The sequence below is a fragment of the Notamacropus eugenii genome, chromosome 1, assembly GCF_028372415.1.
Source record: "Notamacropus eugenii isolate mMacEug1 chromosome 1, mMacEug1.pri_v2, whole genome shotgun sequence".
NCBI classification, from domain to species: Eukaryota; Metazoa; Chordata; class Mammalia; order Diprotodontia; family Macropodidae; genus Notamacropus; species Notamacropus eugenii.
The window spans coordinates 390,243,359-390,266,175 of record NC_092872.1 but is presented as its reverse complement, the minus strand read 5'-3'; the positions used below and the strand labels follow the sequence as shown (position 1 = coordinate 390,266,175).

Below are 22,817 nucleotides of genomic sequence, written 5' to 3'. Positions count from 1 at the left end.
GACATGAGATCACAGAGCTAAGGTGGAAAAGACCTTAGAAGCCATCTAATCCAATCTCTTGATTTTAATAAATGAGGAAATTCAGGCTCAGATGTTAAATATAATTGGCCCATTCTATGGAGTTAGGAAATGGAAGAGCTGAGATTTGAACCTATATCTTTGTCCTCAAATCTAGCATTCTTTTCACTTCACTATGTTGTCTTGCTAGTAAGCAATCAACACTGAAGTTTCTAAATCTATTTATATCCCTTATCCTAGGCCATTTTTTCCCCCGAAGCATTGACTGGGAAGTTTCACTGGCTTCTTTATTCAGCTTGTGCCAGGAACCAATTGTGTATATTCCTACTGTTCTTGAGTACCTGGGAACTGAGAGAAGAGGGAAGTTTAGGTTACAGGTAAATGAGGTTGTTTCATAACAGGCTTTTCTTCTTGTCTGTAACATTTATCTTTCAGGACTGCTACACAGACCCTGATGGATTTTTTTAACACAAGGCTCTAAACTTTGGGAGTTATTTCTGGAACAGGGTAGTCTGTTTTTAGATAACTATTAATTCTGGTCCTTATTGACACTAGGCACTGGTTGCCAACTGATATTATTGTCACAGAAGCATCAAAATGGGTCCAAGAGCCTTAGCTTACAGAGAACTACAGAACCCCTATCTTCTATCCAGTGCCAACCATTTTCTGAACAATTTAATTACATGGGGGGTACTCCCTCCTCCCCTTCATTATTAACAAGTTTATATTTGGCCCAGGGATGGGCTGCAGCGGTCTTGTGACTCTCTCTCCAATTCCCTTTCCTTCTTCCTCTCTTCCCATTTAAATCACAGTCAAATACTTAGGGAGATGTCAGTAACTTAACACTTCCTTTTGGTCATCTAAATCCTTCCTTTTCAGACAGACCTAGAGTATGTTAGTTCTCAGGTCTTACTCTTTTCCCAGGTGACCAGCAGTGACTCCCTTATCCTCCCTCTGGATAATAAATCAAACATAGAAATATAGGATTTTATAGGTTTAAAGCCCTAAGAAGCCTTAGAAACTGTCCAGTCCACCTACCCCCTACCTCCCCAACATATGTGTGTGTATGTGTGTGCATATACACACATACACACACACACACATATTCCTTATATAGATAAGGAAACTGAGGCCAACAGATACTAAGTGACTTACCTAAGATCACACAAACAGAAAGTAGCCAAAGAGCTAGATTTGAAACCAGGACCTCTGACACCAAATGCAATGCTCTTTCCAGTATACCAAGTTTTACTCTTAGGATGGTGGATCCCATCCTCATAATGTTTAGATACCAAGATCGTACTTATACTTTAATATCTCAATGGTTCTGTGATTTTACTGATGTGGCATTCCTTCCACTGATGCAGATAACATTTCATCTTTTTCTGCCCATCTTACGCAACCCTTGTTGGTGTTGTCCCCTAAATCATCCACACTGGTTCACCCAACTTTGGTCAACAGACTTTTATTAGTCATTTACTATGCACCAAGAATGGTGTTTACACAGAAGAGTTCCTCCCCATTCTTTTTGGCTTGGCTCCTTCATGAAACATTCCTGATGCCCCATCCCAAACCAGATATCTCTCCCATTATGCTTTATTTATAACTCCTATGGCACTTATCATACATTCTACCTGGCTCTATAATTATTTAGACATAGGGATTATCTCTACCATTGGGGGGTAAACTCTTTGGGAGCCAGGACTCTTTTGGCAACCTAGTGAATAGACTGTCAGATTCGTACCTACTTCCCAGGATTGTGGTAAGGATCAAAAGAGCTAATAAATGTAAAGCAATTTTCAAAGTGCTCCATAAATGTTATTCATCCTTGTAGTGCCAAATATGTAACTTTGCACAGCCTTCAGTGAATAAATACCAGTTGAATTGTATAAAGGATGCAAAATTTTCAGTTGTCTTAGAATTTCATGAGATTCTTATCCGTAGGAGCCTATTACCCAGAGGATAGCAAGAGGAGGGAAAATCCCAGAAAACAAGGACAGAAGCTTTGGGAGGAAAGGATTAGGAGGACCTGGATTGAGTGAGGAGAGGGGAGAAACATGGGATTAAAAGCTATATAGTAGTGTGGGAAAAGCATTATTCTGAAAATAAACAGACCACATATATGTTGGCTTTCATTTACAAAATGCTTGAGTTTGAAAGAAGTTGAATTCGTAACGTAGATATTCTTAATGCTAGCTCTGTCTGCTTGATCCACTGAGGTCTCAGGGGCTAAATTATTCCCATTATTTGAAGGCCTGTCATAAAATCTTATTCGCTGTCTCATTATTTAGTCAGATTAAGAAGAATTCAGTGGCATTAATTGTGCTAAGGAAAAGTAGATGTTGTAGTATGCAAAAATACTGTTTATTCTAAGAACATCACGACTGCTACACTGAAACAGGGGACCATCTTACTTTGTTGGTTAATAGCAATTGCCAAGGATCTCCCTCCTCTCCCCTCCACTCCCCATTCAACTCCTTTACAAAGCAGAGGGCTTTGTGTTTTCACTTTCTAGGACATTTTATTTTGTGTTTTAACAAATGACTATGGAACCATGTGAAAGTGAAAACACTTGATTACATACTTAGGGATGAAATGGATTTTAGAAATAGTCCAGGGAACAGCTAGGTGACACAGTGCATAGAGCACCCTCCCCGGAGTCAGGAGAACCTCAATTCAAATCTGGCCTCAGACACTTGACACTTACTAGCTATGTGACCTTGGGCAAGTCACTTAACTTCAATTGCCTCGAAAAACAAACAAACAACCAAAAAAAAAGAAATAGTCTAGTGATGATCCCTCATCCAGATGAAGAAACTGAGGAACAGATAAGTGGTAGCAAGTGTCAGAGGCAAGATTCAGACACAGATTGTTTAGCTACCTATTGAGCCCACTTTCAGCTATGCCATGCTCATCCACATCATGCTGGATCAGATTAATCTGCCATTTAGTTGAATATGCTGTCATCTTCAGGGAGTACATGGGAGTTTTGCTCTCTCACCTCAGAAGGTTAGTGACGTCCTCCCTAAACAACACTAGCCATCAATTTAGCTTTAACCTTTTTAAACTTGTAAGTGGAGTGCTAGCCCATGGGGATAGATATGCTAGATGTAAGATGCCTGTGCAAAGGACAGACATTTTGTGAGAAAAATGCAGACTAAATTATAGTTAAATAGGTTCTATGCTAGTCAAACTGACAGACTCAAGGAATAGTCATTGATGATTAAATATAAACTCCTAGTGGAGTGCCCCAGGGATCAGGGGGATGATAGACATCATCTTCTTATAACCTATAAAGACCCCTCTAGTTCTAAATTTATCATTCTATAAACTGGACATGCTTAGCCAGCATTAGAGAACACTTGATGAGATACGTGCTAATTGCCTTCAAGTATTTGAAGGAAGGGTTAGTTTATAGAAGAGAATCAAAGCTCCAGAAAGGGGTGTCAGAGAAGTCCTCTCCAACTGCAAAATTTTATAACTGAGGAAATTCAGGCCCATGGAGGTTAACTGAAACACCTATGACCACATAAGTAGTTAGTGTCAAAGTATCATGTTCTCTGACTCTAGAGACAGTCTTCTCTTGACCCTAGAGTGCAGAACTGGAAGCAATGAGATAGAACTGGCAAAGCTCAAATTCAGGCTGCGTGTGAGGAAAAATGCATAAGTCAAAGTAGAGATGACTTTTGGGGTGTGGGTTGCACTAGGTGGATACTGAGTCCTCTTTCAAATTCCACAGTTCTTTGATTTCATGATTCTTGGCACAGTGCTATCTAAATCTAACCAAGAAGCATTTATTAATTGCACCATGCCAAGTATTGGGGATTCAAAGAAAAGCGAGAATAGGCCCTGCTCTCAAAGAACTCACAGTCTAAGAGGGGAGGTGGCATGTAAACATACAAGATAATGAAAATAGCTACAATTTACATGGCACTTTAAGGGCTTTGAAAGCATTTTGCAAGCATCTCATTTTATCCTAACAGTCCTAGGAGGTAATGAGATAGGTGCTATTATTATCCCAGTTTCACCGTGAGATGCTGAGACAAACGAGTGACTCGCTCAGTCACACAGCTGGTAAGTGTTCGAGGTTGAATTTAAACTTGGGTCGTCCTGACTCCAGGTTCAGCACTCTATCCACTGAGTTGCCTACCTTCCTGATAAACATGGGGTAAATTGAAGAGAATCTCTGAGTACCCTCTGTTGGCCATCCTTTCAGGTATACTCTTCATCACTTGGGGAAAAAAATAAAACTTCTGTGGATTTTTGAGTCTCTAAAACTAAATCCTACACATTGAAATGTCCTTAAGTGGCCATTTACTCCTGCCTTCTACCTCTAGGTAGGAGCCCACCCTGACAGGTTTTGAAAAATGTTAAGGGAAAGAGAACCTCAGTCTTCTCTCAGTAACTCATCCCAGCACTGAAGCTTCACTACCACAAAGTTTTCATCTAAATCATTTCCATTTATTTCAGTCTCTACATCACCATAAAGGACGTAAGCCCCCTGAGAACAGGGAGGTACTTCATTTTTGTCTTTATATTTCCAGTGCCTATCCCAAAGTAGGTACTTAATAAGTGTTTTCTTACAGACTGATAAATTAAACTTGACAGTTCCTATAGTTTCAAAAAGCTGTGACAAGAGGGGAAGGCTAACTTGTATGTAGAGTCTCTTCTTCCAGAGCCAAAGATTACAGAATGTGTTTGGGTAGAGATTTCGAGTAGAGTGTCCTAGGATTCTATGATGAGCCCTGTACTATTTAACATTTTTTTGCTAGTGACTTAGATAAAGATAGAATGTGCTTATCAAATTTGCAGGTTATACATGTTAGGAAAGATAGCCAACACACTGGATAACAGGATTCAAAAGATTTCAACAGACTTGAACATCAGGCTGAAGATAATAAATGAAATAAAATGGGTATAAAAGTAAAGTACTACTTTGGTTCAAAATATCAACTTCAGAAATGCAAAAAAAGGGAGAACATGACTAAATAGAAATTCATCTGGGAAAAACAGGAAAATTTTAGTGGACTGCAAGTTCAGCATGGTGATATGTTCATCAAAAAAGCTAAAACAATGTTGACCTATATTGAGAAAGGCATGGTATACTGGATTAAAGAGAAAATAGTCCCATTATATTCTGTTCATTCGTCTCTGAAAACTTATTTTGGGTTCTGAGTACTGACTATCCATTTTAATATAGGCATTAATAAGCTGAAAAAGATCCAGAGGCAACCAGGATAATGAAAGATCTTGAGACCATGACTTATAAAGATGAGTTTGTGGAAGTGGGCTTGTTTATCAAGAAGAGAAACCTTAAGAGCAAATATGAGAGCTGTCCTAAAAGCATTTAAAGGTCTACTATATTGAACAAGGGGGCAGCTAGGTGGTACAGTGAATAGAATGCTGAGGCTGGAGTCAGGAAGACTCACCTTAGTAGCTTACTTGCTTGTGACCCTGGACAAGTCACTTAATCCTATTTGGCTCAGTTCCTTGTCTGTGAAAATGGGGGAGAAGGAAATGGCAAAACACTTCAGTATCTTTGCCAAGAAAACCCCAAATAAGTCACAAAGGGTCAGACACATCTGAAATAACTGAACAACATATTGAACAAGTAATGGATTCATCTGTTGGACCCTGGAGGAAGATCTAAGAGCAGTGGGTAAAAGTTGCCAATGTTCGATGTAAGAAAAAACTTCTTCAAAATTAGAGCTGTCCATAACTGGAAGAGGCTGCCTCAAGAGGCAGCAGAATCTCTCCCTAAAGTTCATGAAACTGAGACATCTTGCCAGTGGTGTTGAGGTGATGATTGTACAGGTATGGGTTGGACTAGATAACCATTGAGGTGCCTTCCAACTCAGTGAGTCTGTAATTCTATGAGTATGAAAGAACCTTAAAAAAGTCTATACCACTCATTTTATATCTATTAAAGTTGCGATTTTTCTAGGATTAGGATCCAGGTCTTTGAACAACAAGTTCAGGATTCTTTCTATTAGAGCACACTGCCCACAAAAGGAGTTTACAAAAAAAACAAAAACAAAAACAAAAGGAGTTTACAAGTCAGGTTGCTAAGAACTTTAGAGAGAACAACCTGTCAGTGCTTTTGACCCTTTGCATTTGGGATTCTTCTTCAATCTTTTTCTAGCATATATTCTTTTTCTCCCAATTAGAGGAAAATAAATTTTCATCATTTAGCCATTTTGCAAAGAAAAAGCTGAAATGATATCCAATCATTGATGTGAATATTGGTTATTTAAATTTTGAAGTATCCAAGCTAGAAACAAAATACTACAAGCAGTTATATAGATCATCCTCTCCCAAAGCTATCAGTATTCCACATCCATAAGTACACATGCTTAACTTTCAAAAAGTAATCTAGAGTAGAGGGAAAATGTGTACCATTACAGGCTTTGTGTAATATATTCATGCTCTCAAAATGGAAGATACTTATTTTCTCATGTCCAACAAGATTCTGCTAAAGGAACTAGGGAGATTCTTTCCCCAAGTTTTGGTCCAACACATTTCTCCATCTCTTTCCTCAAATACCCAGGTCATTTTTAGGAAGGGCTTATCTAAGATTCTACTTTTTGTCGATAAAGATGGTTTCCTGCCCTTCTTACCCTCTCCGAGATTCCTTTGATACTATTCGCTCTTGAAATGGACCTATCCATAATTCATCAACTAATGTGCAATTTATTAAGCATCCTACTACATGAGGTATATGGAGTGTTCAAAGAGGGCTAGCACCTCTTTTCAAGGCTGCTTATCCACCTTTTGTGCCCACCTGCCATCCAATTCTCCAAGAATTTGTAGCATGCTTAGTGGCCATACCCTGGTAAAACTGTCTTAGAAGGCAGATTATACCAGATTAAGGATAACCAACATCCCTCCAATCTGTTGGGAGTTGAGGAGATTGTTGCCCCTCAAGCACATAAAGATTTCCCCTAGAGGAATGGGCAAATAAGAACAACTTGTTCCAATGGACATGAAGGCAGCTGCAGCAGGTGCTATGGACTCTTAGAGCTTGATCAGACATCAAAGACACTAAAGTCATCCATTGCATCCCTGGCCATTGCTGTTTGTTTTGCACTGGACTTCAATAACTGTAGAAGAGAGAGTGAGGCTGATTATTTTGTGCATCTATGCCTCACTTAAATCTAATTTACGTGCAAGTCAAGACATTACCCATGATGTGACCACTTCCCTTCAGAAACAAAGGACAAACAACATCTATTACATGCTCAACATTATGAAAGGTACAACTATTCAGCTCATTAATTGGGAGTTTATTATGTGCTAAGTAGGCACCCTAGGGTATATTAGAGAAATTCAAGACATGGTTCTATGGTTCCTGCCCTTAGATAGCTTGTACAGTATTTGAGGAGTCAAGACAATAACATAGAAACCAACTAGGGAACAGTGCAATATAGCATGCAATCAATCACTTTTCCCACCTCTAGTCTTTGCTCTAGCTACTCTCCATGACTTTCCTCCCAATATTCACCTGTGAAATTCCTATCCATTTTTTAAAAACCCATCTCAAGTGCCATATTTTTCTTGATTCATTCTATTGATAAAAAAAATTTTCCTCACAGTACCTCACATAGTATAGTGGTTAGTTTTTTCCCCTGAACTTTTCACATATGTTTATATAAATATGTGTGTGTACACACACACACACACACACACACACACACACAGTGTGTAAAGATCCATGAGGAAATGACTACTTTATTTAAATTCTGTATCTTCCCCAGTACCTAGTAGAATAACATAGATGCTTAATAAGTTTGTTAATTTCAATTAAATCATTAAGCATTTATTAAGAACCCACTATGTTTCAGGCACAATGCTAAATTCTGGGAATAAAAGAAAAAATGGAAATGTCCTTGCCCTCAGGAAGCTTATTTTCTGTTGGAGGGCAAAAATGTATAGTGCAGGATATAAATTACATGGGATTATCAGAGAAAGGTAAAATGAATATCCACCAAAGCGGTCAAAGAAGGCTTCATGGAAGAATCTTAGGATTTCAGAGCTGATAAGACCCACAATTTCCACAAAGCACTACTCTATTCTTTGTCATAGAGAGGAGTTTCTTGAAGGCTAAGCTCTGACAGGTTCTATGATACTAGAAAAGCTCCACCCAACTTAACGTAGTATAAAGAGTTATCCCTAATAGACTTGTGATTAAATGATGAATTATTTTACCATGGTAACCCATGAATCCAAGAAAATTTTTAAGTGGCTCTCATTCCTGGATGGCCTTTTTTATTTTTCCACAGTAATGGTAGAATAATGTCCATGAGGAGAATAAAATTCACCAATAATCACATAGTTTTTGGACCATCTCTAAAAATTAACTTGACTGTAATTATACTGTGAGCTCTTTGTCAACTAATTAGTGCTATAAAAAGGAACCATATTATTACTGATATTCTTGTAATACATGAAATAGGAACACAAAGGATAATACAGCAAAATGGAAAAATGACTCAGAGACCCTCTTTTAAGAACCAAAACAGATGAATTGGCAGAGTTGATTTCATCATGACCCAAAAGTATGTAAAAAATCATTCCATATGATCCTTGGTCATCTCAACTTACAAGGTATAGGATAAATAAAATTAAAAGACAACTTTGAATATGATTATATCTTATGTACAACATTTATTGCAGAAGATGAAGTAGAGAAAAACAATCTATGATAGCCTGGACAAGATTTTCCAAAGCCAGTCAATATAACTTTGATACTCAGTGATGAAAATGTGAAAGTAGGCATAGGGTAATATGAGAGAGAGAGAGAGAGAGAGAGAGAGAGAGAGAGAGAGAGAGAGAGAGAGAGAGAGAGAGAGAGAGAATGAGAATATAGCTCAGCTTTGAAGAAATAAGGCCAGATGCTTATAGATGATTCTGAAAGACTCATAACTCTATGTCATGAATACCTTCTTCTAAGAAGATGTTTCACTTTGCATACTCCCATACCAATAACCACTTTTTTTGCCAAACCAATGTAATTTCTAGTGATGTCTGTTACATGTCATTTTGCTTTATCCAATATCTTCTGTTTCCTATACAATGGGACTAAAGAGAGGAATCACTTGCCCAAGATCACAATATGTTGGTCTTAAAGAGTGGGAAGAATTTGGGGAGACAGAGAAAAGGGATAATCAGGGAACTGGATAAAGACACAGGTGTTGTGATGATACCTGCTTGCCAGGAGTAGAGGTTGAATGTTAGGGATCAGCTCAAAAGAGGAAGTCTAGAGTCAGATTATGAAGAGCCTTAAAGGACAGAGAAGCACTTAATGTCATAGAAAAAAAAAAAGGAAGCTAGCATAAACTTTTAAGCAGGGGAGTGATACAGCACAGACAAATCCTTCACAACCTGGATCCTACTATCTGTTTCCCAGTCTTTATTATTTGTCATTCCATGTACTCTACAATCTGGTCAAAACAACTGTCTTACTGCTCCTCATGTGTCATCTCCAGATTCCACATGTTTCCACAGGCTGTCTGCCATGCCTGGAATATACCTTCTCCTCATCTCTGATTCCTAGAATTCTGATTTTCCTTCAGAGAAACACTTCTCAAGTACCATCTTCTATATATGTCTTTTCCTAGTTCCATTCCCTCCCTCAGTAGTGGGATCCTCCCTGGAAAAAAAATGATATTTTACTAATTTTGTATAAATTGTAAACATAAATGTCATCTTCCTTCATTGTAATGTAAGGGCAGAAACTTCTTTCATTTTCTTTTTATATTCTCACTTCTTAACAGAGTGCCTGGCACTTAGTAGGTGTTTAATGATTAATACTCAGCTACATGCCTGTCTCTCAGAAGGGATGAAAATATGCTTTTACAGGAGGAATCCCTTCCTATAACTTACTAGAAGAAGAAAATTTAAAGTGCTAGTGTACTCTAGCTTGATTTAGTGGATGGATTTGCACACTGGCTTCTCAGTTGAGTGAAAAGTCTTTCAGATGACTGTACACCTTCTGCTGAAGAGAAGGTAAATAAATAATGCTAGGTAACAACTACAAACCTGTCTCCTTAATGTACTCCCACTTCGTGGTCTTACCAGGAGTCTCAGAGGACTGGTGGCAGTCAGAAAGCATCAGGACCAGACTTGACTTGGCTAATGAACAGTCCTGTGCACTTGGAGATGATTCAGTGTGGGAGGAGAGGAGTGGTCTTCCGTGTGGGACAATGCTATGTTTGAATAAGTATTTCTCACCTGGAAGAGTGAAAACTTAAGTAGGATATAATAGATGTCTGTATTCATAGGGCTGTTATGTGGAAGAGGGATTAAATTTATTCCACTTGGCCCCAAAGGCACATAGGTAGAATTTAATTCAACATATTGTGCTCAATATTGGGAAAATGATTTTTTTGAACGTATTCCTTGCCCTCAAAGAGTTTACAATCTAATACAAGAGTGCGATGACCACAAATTTAAGTATGGCATCTGCTAGAATGTGATAGGGGCAAAGAGTGATCCAAGCAAATTTCCAAGAAAATATGTGGAGAGAGATGTCATTTTCAGGTAGAGGAAGGGTGCCTTTAAAAATCTGGGCCTTAAAGGTAGAAAAAGCTTCCCAGAGGCAATGGTATGAAGGAAGTGCTTTCCAGGTTGGCAGATTAGTCTTCACAAGTGGAGTAAGGCATGAAACAGGAACCAAACTAATAGTGAATTGTGGATAGAATGAAGAATATGTGAAAAGAGTATGACATGAGTTTGGAAAGAGAAGTTAGAACCACACTGTGGAAAGCCTTAAATGACAGGTTAATACAGCTTTATATCTTCTGGTTAATGGGGAGTCATCGAAGAATTTTGAACAGAGGAGTGACATGGTCTAAGCTTTGTGTGAGGAAGATTATTCTAACTGATGTGTGAAGGATAGCCATAGCAATGATTGGTCATTGCATAGTTAACTTTAATTATGTCCTTTTCCTAAATGAGCTGGAGAAGGAAATGGCAAACCATTCCAATATCTTTGCCAAGGAAACCCCAAATGGGGTCTGGAAGAGTGGCACATAACTGTAAAAGACTAAATGACAATAATAACATGTCCTTTTTCTCACCTCCCCATTCCATCCAATCATTTTTCAGGTCCTATTGATTCTGTCTTCACAATTTGACCCTTTCTTGAAATTACCTTTAATTTGAATATACTTTGAACTTTCTCTCCCAATGCTAATCAGCACCATTTTTTTTTTCAGTTAAGTCTTAGTGAAATTTCTTGGAGTACTAAAAAGTTAAGTGACTTGCCCAAGGTCACACAAACAGTGTGTCAAAGGTGGGACTTTAACCCAAGTCTTTCTGACTCAGAGATCACTTCACCACTCACTGTACCATACTGTTTCACATACTAAATATATTTAGAGTAAAAACAATTTAATTTCAGAACTTCAGGGATTCCTCTTTTTCTCTTCTCTCTTCCTTTACTGTCTTCTCTTCTCTTCCTTCTTTCCTCTTCTCTTTTATTGTCTCACTCAGAGGAAAGATTGTGGCTGTTCATGTATAAATTTGGTGGTTATCTGCATTAGAATGATAATTGAGGCCATAAAAGCAGACAAGGTCACCCAAGAGGAACAAAGAGAGATGAAAAGAAGTCTGAGAACTCAACCTAGAACAAGGAGTTCTTAATCTGGATTCCATGAATTTGTTTCTTTTGTTTTTGTCTGTTTTACACTTGGTAATCATATTTCAATATAATTGGCTTCCCTGGTAATCCCATATATTTTATTTTATGCATTTAGACATTCTTAGGAGTCCATAGGTTTCACTAGACTGCCAAAGGAGTGTCCATGACAAAAAAAAGGGGGAACCCCTGCCCTCGAGTACCAAGATAAAGACAAATCAAAAAAATAAAGGACAGAAAGAAAATAAAAAGAAACTGGTGTCATAGAAACCATAGAGAAGTTTATTGTGTTCATGATTTGGGGTTAAGACTGGTCTTTAAGAAAGAAAAAAAAAGTTGAAGAGATTAAAATTTACATTTCCTTTGGGCAGAGTACCCACAAGTAAGGGTGTGATACCCTATGTGGACAGAGGGAAGAAGGAAGGAAGGAAGAAAGGAAGGAAGGAAGGAAGGAAGGAAGGAAGGAAGGAAGGAAGGAAGGAAGGAAGGAAGGAAGGAAGGAAGGAAGGAAGGGAGGGAGGAAGGGAGGGAGGGAGAGAGGGAGGGAGAAGGAAAGAAAGAAAGAGTTCCAGTTTGGTCCTCTTTTCTACTCACAGAGGTTATTGCTTGTCCTTCCTTCTCAAAGAGGACCATGACATCAGGGAGGTCGTGCCATGACTTGCAAGTGAATTGGATTTAAGTGAAGGAGGGCTGTGCAAAGTCACCAGCATCACTTTCTCCTCTGGAGCCATCTAGATCCAGTGGCAAGATATAGATCAGGATGACTGGAGATGGCCCAGGATGAAGTGGAGAGACCTTGGTCTTTTCAAGGTAAGATCTTTAATAGGTTTCAGTTTGACTGAGGCAACACTCCTTCAGTGATCAAGGCTTCAAAAGAAATGAGGCAGAGAATGGCCTCTTTACCTAGTCAAAAAATATCCATCTGGGAGGGGATGATCTTCACCTGCATGCCATGGCATCACCTCCCTGATGTCATGGTCCTCTTCAAGAATGAAGGGCAAACCACAACCTCTGTATTGTGTTCATACCAAGGCATTGCATTTTAGGGAGGATGGATGCTGGAAAACTGGGCTGCCTACCAATGGAGGATGACCAGGATAGAAGGAGAACCAGAAATCATGCCATTTAGAATCAGTTCAAGAAGCAGGAAAAGTTTATCTTAGGCATGATATCTGCCCTTAAGTATTTGAAAGACTTTCATCTGGAAGGATAATTTGACTAGTTTTGCTTGGCCCTAGAGGGCACAACCAGGCATAATGGAAAGAAGCTGCAGAAAAACAGATGTCAGCTGGCTGCTGTGTAAATGTCCTAACAATTAAAGCTGTTCTGAAGTAGAATGACTGCCAGAAAGTTGCTGAGTTCCCAATAAGTGGATGTTTTCACATAGAAATTGTATGATCGTTTTTCAGTGATTGTCATAGAATAGGTTCTCATTGAGGTTAGATTAGCTGCCCTCTGAAGTTTTAGCATTAGTGTGCTGAAAGATTAATTTTTTCACATTAATTATAAATGTTTATTGAATTGATTTCCAATATAAAAAGAAAAGGAATCAATGCCCTGACTCTAACCAAAGAAGCACTGTTCTCTAAATACCAGAGTTATAAAAGACATGAGTACCAAGTCACTAAATTATCTAGAAATGTGATGCTAGGATTTCTGACTGTGATTGTACTTCCAAACCACAGAAGTAAGTTTTCTTTTCCTCACATCTTTACTATCACATATATGTTTTCGACATAAATGATATTTTCCCCAAGAAGCAGAAGTTCTTGAGAGCAGGAATGGTTTCATTTTTGACTTTGAATCCTTAGCACCTGGCACAGTGCCAGGCACCAAGGATGGTGCTTAATAAATTCTTGTTGTTAGATTGATTGTAGTAACTCAATAAACTCCAGTGGCTTCCTACTTCCTCTAGGAGCAAATCCAAAATGCTCTGTTTGGCATTCACAGCACTTAATAACCCAGCCTCCTCCTAGCTTTCCAGTCTTCGTATACCTTACTCCCCATCATGTACTCTTGGATCCAATGCCACCATCCTCCTAGCTATTCCATGAACAAGACACTCCATCTTTTAGCTCCCACTGTCTGACTTCACCCCATGCCTGAAACGCTCTCCTCCATTCTGACTAATGACCTTCTTGGCATCCTTTAAGTCTCAACTAAAATCCTGTCTCCTATAGGAAGTCTTCCAGAACCCCTCTTAATTCCAGTGCCTTCCCTCTGTTAATTTTTTAAAAATTTATCCTGTCTATATCTTGCTTTACATGTTTGTTTGCATGTTGTTTACCCTGTTAGATCATAAGCTCCTGGAGGACAGGGATTATCTTTTGCTTCTTTGTGTATGCTTAGCACAGTGCCTGGTACATAGTAGGCACATACTGAATTGAAGGCATATAGATCTTACATGTACTCAGTTAATTCCATGTCTTCCCCATAAGAATGTATGTTCTGTGAAGACAAAGACGACTTGCTTTGCCTCTCTTTGTATCCGCAGCACATAGCGCAGGGTGATTACTGAATAAATGCTTGGTCGCTGACTTGACTATTTGGTTTTATCATCATCTTTGTTCCTGTGACGTCACCTAGCTTTAAAATTGGGCATTATGATTACTATTATAATTATTACATTATTATATTATATTACATAGTATACATGTATTACATTATTATATTACATATTATATTATTATATTATATTTGTTGTTGTTACTCTCTTTATACTCTTGAAGAGAATATACCCTGCTGCATCTCTAAAGGACTATGTCTTTTTCTTTCTCTTTACTGTACCCCGCCCCCCACTACACCCACATTTTCACCCACTTTCTCACACATACTTTCACATATTCACAAACACACACACTTTTATACTCATGTACCCTCACACACACTCTTTCACACACACGCTTGCTCTCTCTCTCTCTCTCTCTCTCTCTCTCTCACACACACACACACACACACACACACACACACACACACACACACACACACACACACACACAAGTTAGGACAGTGCCTTAACCAGAATGTATATGCCATGAGCAACTGCTGCTGATGGACTGTGATATCAGGGCCTTAAACCCCTAATAAGGAATACCAGGGAAGGCAGTATCACTGGTTGTTCCGGCCTTTCTGTTGTTCCGACAATACTGTTAACAGAACAAAATCTACCACTTGAAAATGGGCTCCAGGCTATGACAAAACTACTATCATAGGACCATTTGTAACTACCAATGTGTTTCTTAGGTTTATTCATGTTGCCTTTGCTTGACAAAAACCCAGTGATTTCCTTTTCTTTCTGTGCATTGAAGGAGACAGAAGGATGGAGACAGAAGCAGTCAGAAAGATTTTGCTCTCGGATTAGCTCCTTTGTACACAGCCCATCAAAGGGAAGCCAAGCTTCAGCCTCATGGAGCAATTGCCTGAAACCTCTTGAATGATGCTCTTAGTTTTTATACAGTAAGATAGATGGGATGTAAAAAAGGATATTAAAATGATATTAAGACTTCTGTAATATTTCATTTGCAGCAGACTGGCAACTACACAGGTCTTCAACATTTTAGTGAAGAGGAAAAAGCAAGAGCTGACTGAAAATTTTCCATTAATATGTTGAAAGAATATGCAGTTTGAGTTGTTTTGCAATTGAGTCAAACCTCTGTCAAATCTTTGGGCCAAGTGTAGCTATTTGCCCTCTTGGGTGTGCCATCACTTCCCTGAACCTGCAGGTTACCTTCCATTCTTCTCATCCTCCTCTACTTACTGTAACTAGCTTTTTGAGTCAGATCTTTCCCCCAAATTAAACATTTTTTATAACTCCTCCCCCTTCATGTACATATTTACACACATCAAGGTGTGGATAGACCACAGGACCTGGAGTCAGGAAGACCTGAGTTCAAATCCAGCATCAGACATTTACTGTATGACCCTGGGCAACACACTTAACTGCTCTCTGCCTCAGTTTCCTAATGCAGCTAATACTAGCACCTGGATCCCAGTGAGATACAAATAAGGTAATATTTGTAAAGCCATTAACACCATAACTGACAAATAATAGGAGCTTAATAAATGCCCGTTTCTTTTTACCTTTCAGTCATGGTGTCTTCTTTTTTTTTATTTCTTATTTGACTAGGGAGGACATCTATGCTATAACTATGCCCATTTTCTGTCTTCCACAATATACTTTCCCTTTTCAAATGGATTCTAGGATTTTCCTCTCCCAAGGTTTGTTTTCCCCCTTCTTCCTGTTTGACTCTGTTCTCCTCTAGATGCCCTTAAACTTTTTCCCCACTGTAATCTTCGTTCTTTTTACCCAACACATCCTTCCAAATAACAATATACTTTTTCTTCTCTTTAATACTCAGAAATTTCTCAATTTTTTGTTCAACCATTCTGGAAGAAAATGGAACCATTTTTTGGAACCAAGACTATTAGATTTTGATCCAGGACTCTTTTCAAAGAAAGAGATAAAGAGTTCATATGGACAAAAAATAATTATAGCAGCTCTTTTTGTGATGGCAAAGAACTACAAACTGAAAGGATGCCCATTGATTGGGGAATGGATGAACAAGTTACAGTATATGAATATGATGGAATAAGACATTGTTCTATAAAACATGATGGAGATATTTGAGAGAGATCTGATGAACTGATGCAAAATGAAATGAGCAGAACCAGGAGAATAGCTTATACAGTAGTAACAATATTATAAAGATGAGACACAATGAAAGATTTGGAAACTGATTAACAAAATGACCAACCACCAATCTAGAGAACTCATAACAAAGCATGGTTCTCACCTCTTGAAAGAGAAGTGGGGGACTAAATACATATTTAGACACAATTTTTTAATGTGACCAACATGGGGATTGTTTTGCTTGACTGTGTTTGTCAGAGGAGTTTTATTTTCTTGCTTTCACCAGTGGAGGGTGGGGGAGGAAGAAAAATTGGGAGGAAGAGAAATCAAATTCTTGAAAATAAAATGTAATTTAAAAAAAAGAAAATTTTCAGTTTTCACATAGGCTTCTACTATAATCATCCTCACCCATGTATATTATAAGGCAGCAAATATCAAAACTATCTGGTACTAAGAAATAGAAAGGTAGACCAGTGGGACAGAGTAGACATACAATTTACAACAACAAATAAATATAATAATCTCACATTTGACAAGTATGAGATTTTGGGATAAGAATTCATTATTTGGTAAAAATTGTTGGAAAACTGGAAAGTAGTATGGCAGAAACTGGGCATAGACCAATGTCTTACACCATTTACCAAGATAAGGTCAAAATGGACATATGACCTAGATATAAACAGAGATTTTACAAGAAAATTAGAAGAATAAGGAACATATTACTCATCAGACTTACGGATAGGTGAGCAATTTATGAATAAACAAGAGACAGAGAGTAGCAAAGTTAGGTATAAAATGTAACATTAAGTTAAAAAGGTTTTGTATAAATAAAACAAATGTAGCCAAGATCAGAAGGAAAGCAGAAAATTATAAACAGTTTCTCAGATAAAGATCTCATATCTCAAATATATAAAGAACTTTGTCAGCTCTGTAAGAATGAGTCATTCCCCAACTGATAAATGGTCAAAGGATATGAACAAGAAGTTTGCCAATGAAGAAATCAAAACAATCTACAGTCGTGAAAAAAATGCTCTAAATTATTACTGATTAGAGAAATTCAAATTAAAAACAACCTTGAGATATCATTTACATGTACTAGATTGACTAAAATGACTAAAGGGGAAAGTAAAAAATGTTGGAGGGAATGTGGAAAAAGTGGGAAACTAATTTATTATGTGGGAATTGTGAATTGATTCAACTATTTTGGAGAACATCTGGAATTGTGCCCAAAGAATTATTAAACTGTCTTTTACCCTTTGGCCCAGCTTTAATACCACTACTAGGTCTATTTTCAAAGATGATTAGGGAGAAAGGAAAAAAGCATATATCTTCTAAAATGTTTATACCAACTCTCTTTGTGGTGACAGAGAACTGAAAATTACAGGAATACTCACACTGTTTCTTTAACATTGAACTTGACATCTAAAGGAACTAAAGCACAAAAAAGTGAAACAATCTTCCAATGGCCCCACTGCAAGTCAATAGCAAGACCAGTCCTAGAAATAGAATCCTGACTTCTACTCAGTGTTCTTACTAAACTGGAATGACAGCCTTGCAGTTTGAGCCTGTACAAACTTCAGACTGTACATATAAATTAATTTGTTTCAATAAACATTAAACATTTTCTGAGTACAGAGCTCTCAATAAGGGGAGGGGGGAAGGAACAAGTAGCTACTCTCTCTGAGTCTTGAAACTCATTTCCTTCAGAAGAAGCAAAGATACTAGTGAAAATAACAATAACAGCTGATATTGATAGAATACCTTAAGGTTTTACAAGGCTCTTATTTATATGTTATCTCCTCTGATTCTCACACTAACCCTAGAAGACAGGTATTTCTAGGTACTATTGTCCCTGTTTTAGAAAAATAGATAACATCAAAGGCACTTGAGTTGCATATGGTCACTCAACAATTAAGTGTAAGACGGGATTTAAATCCACGTCTTTCTTGACTCCAAATCCAGCACTCTTTCCACTAGGGTCTACTTGATTGTCACAAATCACAATAAAAAAATGCACAATTGGTGCTTTTTGCAAATGCAAATATGAAATACCTATGCCTTTAATTCTGAATTTGAGCCTCAAAGCACAGATCAGGTTTGCAGAACAACATCTGCCCTCTAGAAGTCTATAGTCTGAAATGTCCAAGGACTGAACCTCCTTTTTTTTATGGTTGACTTCATTAGGAAGAAAACCAGCTCTTTTGTGATAAAGATTGGGTTTGGGTTTGCTCTTGTCCTAATTTATGCCTAGGACGGTCTTCTGTTATCCAGAGGTATTTCACTAATGTGAAACCAAGTTGAAAAGAGACAGATACTAAGAATACTATATGTTGATATAAGGCTATAGTCTTTCTTTAAGTTCTATCATGTGTTGTTGCATTTGGAAGGGGGAAATGAGAATGAAAAATGAAGGGAGGGAGAAGGAGAGATGGAGAAGAGGAGAGCTAAGGAAGGAGAAATGAAGAGGAATAGAGGGAAAGGAGAGAATTGAATGGAGAAGAAGGAGAGTTAAAAAAGGAAGAAATGAGGGGATAGAAAATGGAAGAAAGAAAAGAAAGAAGAGGGAGAGTAAAACTGGGAAAGGAAAAAAGGGTGAGAAAGGAAAAGAGAAGAGGGATAAGAACCAAGAGGAAAAGAAAGAGGAAAGGAAATTGCTGTAATGATGGAGAGGAGAAAGGGGAAAGGAAGAGAGAAAGATTAGGAGAAAGAGATGAGGTGAAGAAAAAAATATTTTAAGAGAGAGATTACCTAAATCACTTCTCTGACTTAAAAAAATGAGACTTGAATAAAGTTTGACAGTAATTAAGGAGAGTCCAGGGTACAGTAAGGTCGTCTTGGCAAGATAGACTCTTACAGCTACATTGGGAATGGTGACTGATTTTCTCAAGAGCTGTTTTTTAGTGAGTCTGAATTGTATCCATTAGTCTGTTCCTTACATGCTCTGAATAAAGACATCTGCCCAAGAACATATTCCTGTCTGGCCTGGGAGATTTCACATTGGGACAATAGTTTATAAGGCTTGTGAATTCATCTTCGGGTAGTAGTTTCCTCAGGGGAAGATGTAGGAAAAAGCCCTCAGAGAGAGAGTAAGCAGGTAATTGTGAGGAGTTGAGAGAAACAGCTGTCACACATCTAGAGTCATACCTGTTGTACTCTTGTGAATACAAATATAAACCTCACAGCCACAGCTTGAATTTCCAACCTCCTAAACTAAGTAATATCCATTTTTACTTCTTCCAAACAATTCAGCCCTAAAAATTCCAGCAAATTAAAAATCTTACCAGCTTTCATCTCTGCTATAAACCATTTATATACACTTTGTGAAAGAAACTTCTTTTTCAGAACACCCGTGCTTTCATAGGCATAGTGTCCTGGTGAAGAACTTTCAAGATATGTGGTCTTAGAGAGTCTGGGATGCTAGAATGTTAAGTTACTGCCCAGAATTACACAGTCAGTGTATGTCAACTGGAACCCTGGTCTTCTTGACTCTAAGGCCAGTTCTCAACCCACTATTCCTCTCTGAAGAATCAAGAACATATCAAAAGCATGTGATTTCCTACCTGCCCCCCCCCCCCATTTCCCACTTCACCTGGTTGCAATCCTGCAGGGTTGAAAACAGGTATCCACCCAACCTCTAGTCTGACTGCTTGTAGTCATAATATGTCTATTTGCATCTGTCTCCCATTTTATGGGATAGTTGTGGTCCTAAAAATATTGACTATAAAGTAGATATTTACATATCAACCCCAATGTACCCATTGATTTTCCTTATAATACTAGAAGTCTGTTCCATTAGAATTGATTTTGCCACCAAGCTGTAATAAATCTGCAATCTGGCTTTAATCCTCATCGGTTTATTCAAACTACTCTTTCCAATGTCACTATTGATCATATTGGCCTTTTCTTAGATTTCATTCATCTTGATCTTTTTGCAGCATCTCTTCCCTGTTCTGCCATACCTGTCTGATCCTTCCCAATCTCTTTTGTTTGAACCATCCACTGTATATGGATGTATCCAAGTACTTCCTCTCTTTACACTCTCTCCTGGTAATCTCATTTACTCCCATGCAATTAACTATCATTTCTATGAGGATATATCCCATATCCTATATACCCACATACCTAATATCCAGTCCTTTTATCTCTCCTGAGTACCAGCTCTTGTCAGTTCCACATCTTTTGCATCTCTTATATGCACCCCTGTCTTTCTATCCCCAGGACAACCATCCTAGTTCAGGTCCTTGTCACTTCTTTTCTGAACTGTTGACTCATTTCCTAATGGGTATCCCTACATATAGTTCCTCCCCCCGCATCTTCCAGAACAAAGTTCTGGCCATGTTATTCCCTTGCTCATACAGCTTCAATGGCTCACCATTCCCTTTAGATACACATTTCAGTGGCATTTAAGACTTTTTTGCAGTTTGGCTCCCACCTCTCTTTGCAAGATAATATTCCTCATCATGTGAAAGGGGACAAAAAGTTCATCTCTCAAGAAGAGAGAACAATAGTGACATTGAAAACAATGGCTCATTTCTTGTGAGCAGCTCTTCAGTGATAATGAATACATATGTGTGCATGTATATGTATATATATGTATATATATGTGTGTGTATGTATGTGTATGTGTATATATGTATATGTGTTTGTATATGTATATATGTATATAGGTGTGTGTATGTATATATATTTTTTCTACCCAAAGTTGTTTACTTATTCCCTATATTTGACATTCAATCTCCTAACTCAATGCCTTTGCACAAGTTCTTCCCCCTGACCTAGTTCTCTCTCCTTATCTCTGCTGCTTGAAACCCTCAACTCCCTCCAAAGCTCAGCTCACGTGCTCCCTCCCATAAAATGCCTTTCTTGAATCACTTAGCCCCTAGAACTGCCTTAATTCCCCCACTCTATAAAACTCTGTATTTATTTTGTATGCATTGCATTTACTTATCTCTTAATATGTTGTATCCTTTCAATGGAATGTAAGGTATGTGGAGGCAAAGATTTTTCCAAGCTCATACAAGCTCACTGGAGCCTAGCACTCTGGCAAAGAGTAGGTATTTAATAAATGCTTGATTTAAAGCACCAGCCCTGGAATCAGGAGGACCTGAGTTCAAATTTGACCTCAGACACTTACTAGATAAGTCACTTAACCCTGATTGCTTCCAAAAAATAAAAATTGAAAAAATTAATAAATATTTGATGGCAGATATAAAATCTTACTGAGGAATATAAGTTAAGATCATGTCTTTGAAAGAAAGTGGTAATTTCCTAAAAACATAAATAATTTAGATAGTGTTGAATAGTTGATAGAGAGCTGGCCTCAGAGTCAAAAAGGCCTGAGTTTTCATCTAACTTCTATCACATAATTGACTTGCTGACCCTGGGAAGTCATTTCATTTCTCAGTCTCCCAAGCAACCCTTTAAGACAATGAATCACAGAGGAGGTGCCTATCTGCATTGGTTTAGGAAGTTTCTCTCTGGGAGTTCCCCACACTGATAAAATCACAAATCAGGATTTTTTAAAATAATACTGAAATAATAAGTAATAGCACTGAAAAAAGTCACTAATTTGAATTTTTGGGTTATTTCTCTATTTGTTCCGGTGGCTCAATGAACAAATTACAGTGACAGTGTGATGGAAACATGTTCATTTTCCTGGAATGTCCCTCTAGCAAACATCTAAATCCATTTTCTACAGGAAGAGAACACTTAGACCTTTCTTCCTAGGACTTTATGAAATCCACTGGCTTTCAGAAGTCAATAAGTTGATCTGAGATAGAAGAAGAGGAGATGGAGAATTACAGATATAATTAGGGAGGGTGTTTGGAGGAAAAAGAGAGTTTAGTCAGAAATGATAGTGATCAACAGCAAGGGATAATGTTGAAATATGACTTGTTTTGTTGTTCAGTCATTTTTTTCAGTCATGTCTGACTCTGCATGACCTCAATTGAGGTTTTCTTGACAAAGATACTGGAATGGGTTACCATTTCCTTCTCCAGCTCATTTTACAGATGAGAAAACAGAGGCAAACAGGGTAAAGACTTGCCCAGGGTCACACAACTAGTCAGTATCTGAGGCTGGATTTGAATTCAGGGAAGATGATTCTTTCTGACTCTAGGTCTGACCCTCTATCCACTGTGCCACCTAGATGCCCCTTGAGACATAAAACCACTCAGAATAAGAAGTGTTCATGTTTATACAATACTTTCAAGTTTATAGAGAAATACAAAGCAAATTCCTGTAGTATTCTGGTAAACAGTCCTGAATATCCAGGGCATCTAGCAGATACAAGAAGAGGACTGTCATTCAGTCAATCAACAAGCATTCCCAAAGCATTTACCCTGTGCCAGACCCTCCACTAAGTCTGGGGAAACCGAAAGGCAGGAATTTAAAAGGCTAACCAATAAGTCCACAAGTGGAAGAGGATGGAAGCTGCTGGGTTACAGCAGAAGCAGCATTGGCTATCAAGTCAGAAGCCAAAAGTTTGAATCCTGGAACTGTCACCATTTGTGTGTCCATGAACAAGTCACT

At 38.1% G+C, this 22,817-nt stretch overlaps 1 protein-coding gene across 2 annotated transcripts in view; it reads left to right on the top strand.

The window, feature by feature from the left end:
* ATP10B (ATPase phospholipid transporting 10B (putative)) overlaps positions 1–22,817 on the top strand; it is a 316,520-nt gene that overhangs the window by 10,134 nt on the left and 283,569 nt on the right. The window contains exon 1 of one of the 2 annotated variants that reach the window (XM_072630894.1): positions 12,300–12,466. The exons of the other annotated variant lie outside the window; for it this stretch is intronic. The gene's annotated coding sequence lies outside the window, so the exon portion shown is untranslated. Of the gene's footprint in view, positions 1–12,299; positions 12,467–22,817 lie in introns of those variants that run through there. 2 annotated transcript variants of the gene reach the window in all.